The sequence below is a fragment of the Henckelia pumila genome, chromosome 4 (assembly GCF_033568475.1).
Source record: "Henckelia pumila isolate YLH828 chromosome 4, ASM3356847v2, whole genome shotgun sequence".
Lineage (NCBI taxonomy): Eukaryota > Viridiplantae > Streptophyta > Magnoliopsida > Lamiales > Gesneriaceae > Henckelia > Henckelia pumila.
The window spans coordinates 218817259-218822280 of NC_133123.1; the positions used below are offsets into that span (position 1 = coordinate 218817259).

Sequence of the window (5022 nt, forward strand, 5' to 3'; positions counted from 1 at the left end):
AAGTAAATATTTCAGTGCCGAGTGATCGGTGTACACAACAACTTTAGATAAAACAAGGTAGGAGTGAAACTTATCAAACGCGAATACTATAGCGAGTAATTATTTTTTAGTTGTTGCATAATTCAATTGAGCTTCATCTAAAGTCTTACTCGCATAGTATATAGTATGAAATACCTTGTTTTTCCACTGACCCAAAACAGCACCTACCGCCGTATCACTAGCATCGCACATTACCTCGAATGGAAGATCCCAATCAGGAGCTACCAACACAGGAGCTGTCACCAGTCGCTCCTTCAAGATCTCAAATGCCTGCACACAATTATAATTAAAGTAAAACGGTACATATTTCATTAGTAAAGAGGATAGGGGCTTAGCAATTTTAGAAAAATCTTTGATAAAACGCCTGTAGAAACCAGCGTGCCCTAAGAAACTTCTCACTCCCTTAATAGATGTCGGTGGAGGTAGATTTTTTATGACTTCCACTTTTGCTTTATCCACCTCTATTCCCTGTTCAGAAATTTTGTGCCCAAGAACAATGCCTTCCTGTACCATAAAATGACACTTTTCCCAATTCAAAACCAAGTTAGTTTCCTCACATCATAATAGCACCAAATGCAAATTTTTCAGACAATCATCAAAAGAAGATCCAAAAATAGAAAATTCATCCATAAATATCTCTAGGAAATTCTCTGTCATGTCATGAAAAATAGCAGTCATACATCTTTGAAAAGTGGCGGGTGCATTACACAATCCAAACGGCATCCGCCTATATGCAAAGGTACCATATGGGCAAGTGAAAGTTGTTTTCTCTTGGTCCTCTGGTGCAATCATGATTTGATTATATCCCGAATACCCATCTAGAAAGCAATAAAATTCATGACCCAACAATCTCTCAAGCATTTGATCAATGAAGGGGAGGGGAAAATGGTCCTTACGGGTGGCGTCATTCAACTTCCTATAATCAATGCACACACGCCAACCCGTAACCGTTCTAGTGGGTATCAACTCATTTTTGTCATTTTTTATCACAGTTATACCACCTTTCTTAGGAACCCACTGTATAGGACTTACCCATGCGCTTTCAGAAATAGGATAGATGATACCTGCGTCCAAGAGTTTAATGGTTTCAGCTTTTACTACCTCTTGCATCTTCGGGTTCAGCCTCCGCTGAGGTTGAACCACAGAAGAGTACTTATCCTCCATCAAAATTTTGTGCATGCAAATCGATGGATTGATTTCCTTAGTGTCAGCCACTTTCCATGCGAAGGCTCTCTTATGCTCCTTTAAGATGTGTACCAATTTTTCCTCCATCACACCTGTAAGACAAGAAGAAATAATAACAGGTAAATTATTATCATCACCCAAATAAACATATTTTAGATGTGAAGGTAAAGGTTTGAGTTCTAGAGTAGGTGGTGCATCTATGCTTGGTTGTTGAAGGACTAAATCCTGCCTATCTCCCAATTCTTCGAGTCTGAATCGCACTTGCTTCTTCAATGGAGGATTAGCAGTAAAATATGCAATGAATTTTTCCTCTCTTCATCAAAGTCATCCTCACATCCATCATTTATAAGTGCAACTTCTAAAGGGTCTTTTAACTCATCCTGCACAAAATTATGAACAAGTGAATCCAATGCATCAATTCTAAAACAATCATTATTGTGCAGTGTGTGCTTTAGTGCATTAAAAACATCAAAAGTGATTTCCTCGTCTCCTACTCTCAATAACAACTTCCTTTTTTGCACGTCAATTAGGGCTTTTCCAGTCGCCAGAAAAGGTCTGCCCAAGATCAATGGCATATCCAGGTCCTCCTCCATGTCAAGCACCACAAAATCTACTGGGAAAATAAATTTTTCCACTTTAACCAGCACATCTTCAATTATTCCTCGTGGATACTTTATGGATCTATCTGCCAGTTGCAGAGAAACTCTTGTAGGTTTTGGTTCTCCCATTCCAAGCTTCCTAAACACAGAAAATGACATCAAGTTAATGCTGGCACCCAAATCACAAAGAGCCTTATGAAAAACCACATCACCAATCATGCAAGGGATAGAAAAACTCCCTGGATCTTTCAACTTCGGTGGAATTTTGTTTTGCACTAATGCAGAACAATTCTCAATTAAGTTTACCATGGCATGCTCCTCTATTTTTCTCTTGCTTGCTAAGATTTCCTTCAAAAATTTTGCATAACTAGGCATTTGCAACAATGCATCAGCAAAATGTATATTAATATGTAACTTCTTAAACACCTGAAGAAATTTTGAAAATTGCGAATCAAGTTTCGCTTTCTTCATTGCTGCAGGAAACGAAGGTGGAATAACAATATTAGATTTTGATGTGGGTGATTGTGTAGAGTCAGATGACTTACCTGTAGATGGCTCTTTCTCACCCTCCTTCTTTTTCTCTTTGTGCTCCAACTCCTTGGTTTCCAGTTTCTTCCCACTTCGCAACTCTACGGCCTTTACTTGCTCCTTTGGATTAGTCTCAGTGTCACTTGGAAAAGTTCCTGGCTCTCGATTTGACATCCTCTTTGCCAGCTGCCCTATTTGATTTTCCAAACTTCTTATAGTTGCGTCTTGGTTCTGCATTCGAGTCTCAGTGGATGATATAAAATTTTGCATCATTTGCTCTAAACTGGACTTCTCCTCTTGAGGTTGCTTCACAGGATTTTGATTCTGATATGGCCTAGACTGATTGTTTTGACCACCCCAAGAAAAATTCGGATGTTTCCTCCACCCCGGATTATATGTATTTGAATACGGGTCAAACCTGGGGCGATTTTGGCTTCCCACATGATTCACTGGTGCCTCATCCTGCACATAAAAAGGATTACCAATTTGACAATCTTTAGTGAAATGCTCACCTTGGCACCTATCGCAGAACACCTCCTGAATACGCATCGCAGAATTTCCTAAGCTCAATCCATCAATCTTCTTATTCATAGCCTCTAGTTGTGCTGTCATCGAAGTGAATGCGTCCACTTGATGAATTCCTGCTGATTTTCGCATCATGCTCCTCTTAGATTGAGGTTGATAGCTACTAGAGGCCATTTCCTCAAACAGTTCATAACCATTTTCCAGCGATTTCCGCAAAAGATTCCCACCTGCAGCTGCATCCAACATAGTATGATTTGCAGATAGTAAACCATAATAGAAAGTTTGTACCACAAGCCAATCAGACAACTGATGATGTGGGAATCGCCTTAGCATATCTTTGTAGCGCTCCCATGCTTCATACAACGACTCTTGTTCCCCTTGAGCAAACATAGTGATGTCGGTTCTCAGCTTCATGGACTTCGAGGGAGGAAAGTACTTAGTAAGGAACGCTTTAGCCAAATATCCCCATGTTATGATAGAACCTGCAGGTAAACTATTCAACCACGATTTAGCTTTGTCTCTTAATGAAAAAGAAAATAAACGTAGACGAATAGCGTCATCAGAAACTCCCTGTTGTTTGAAAGTATCACATATTTCCAAGAAGTTTTCAATATGAGCATTAGGATCATCAATGGTAGATCCACCGAATTGGACTGTGTTCTGGATCATCTGGATGATTGCCGGCTTTATCTCATACTGATTTACTGTCACTGTTGGTCTAACGATACTCGGTCAAACATCCTCAATAGTGGGTATACCACAGTCCATCATGGATCTATACACAGGTGGATTATTAGCTTCGCCATCACCGTTATTGATGCATGGTAGTTCGTTTTCTGCCATCTCAGCTCGTTGTTGTCTTCGTCTCTTTCGAAAGGTTCTCTCGATTTTTGGATCAAAGGGTACAAGTTCTGAGCGCAAGGATGGTAGCATGCACCACGAGAAAATCCTGCAAAGGTAAGATGGATAATTCGTGAGAATATGAAGTGAAATTAAAGAAGATATCTAAGCAGAAAATTGTAAATCAAAAGTCCCCGGCAACGGCGCCAAAAACTTGATCGAGCTTTACTTGCACTATGAATCTCAGAAAATAATTGTATCTCGCAAGCTCGAGATAATCGCAAGTGCACGATGCAAATTATAATATAATATGTGAATATGAGTATCGTCCACAGGGACTAGTGCACAACTTCTACCTAAATACTAATCCTTATTTCACTTTTACAAAAAATGAGTATTGTTTTTATTAACTACTTAATGACAAGAGAATTAACAAACTCAGAAATAAATAAAAATCTAGAATTGAATCAATCTTAGTGAATTAAATTCAAATGATGGAGATAATGTTGAGATTGTCGGGTCACCTTCCCCTAGTCGACTCTGAAAATTGCTTCCAACAACCAATTCACGTTTTTGACAAGATTCCCTAATTCATTAACATACTCTTTCAAGTTATGCTAAACTAATTCGATGGTATGAAATAATCAAATGTCTTCAATTATTTATCATAGATGATTGCATTCACAACTTGTGAAATCCCTTAGCTTTCGACCTACTGGACTATCACTATCAACATGTACCCAATTTCATGTCTATGTAAATTGTAGATCCATGAGTCATGCTATTTGTTCCTATCATGAAATTTTCTTTCGAAATAAAACATGATATAGAAATATTGAGAGAGTCAGCTACGCTCCAACAATGCAAAACAAATCAATAGCATAATTAAACATTCATTAGAAGTCAAAAACCAATATTCGTGAGTCGACAACTGGGGTCGGATCCCCTAAATCTCAACACAAGAGGTTTAGCTACAAATAAAACTCATAACTAACATCAAAATGTTTTCCTCAAAACAAAAATAATAGAAAATAATTTAAGAAGAAGAGGAGAAATTGCTTCACGATTGTTCTTCACTCCTCCCGCTCCGTTTCTCTAGTTTCTGATATTTCAGCCGCCCAGAGATGTGCAAAAAAGATATTCTTAAATTCAAAAAATCAGTCCCTATTTATCTCCAAGAGTACTTGCTTTGAAATTTTCCTCTTTTTACTCAACGACCTGCGCCATGGCCTAAGAATGTCACGCTATGGCGCGAAAAGTTCTGTCTCCATTCTTCACTTTTTCCCAGTTCACGCTATGGCGCAGG

At 38.6% G+C, this 5022-nt stretch overlaps 1 non-coding gene across 1 annotated transcript; it reads left to right on the top strand.

The window, feature by feature from the left end:
* Positions 1-3180: 3180 nt before the first annotated feature.
* On the top strand, positions 3181-3287 carry LOC140869938 (small nucleolar RNA R71). The gene has a single exon (XR_012146926.1). It is a non-coding gene; the product is annotated as a small nucleolar RNA R71 (small nucleolar RNA).
* Positions 3288-5022: the final 1735 nt, after the last annotated feature.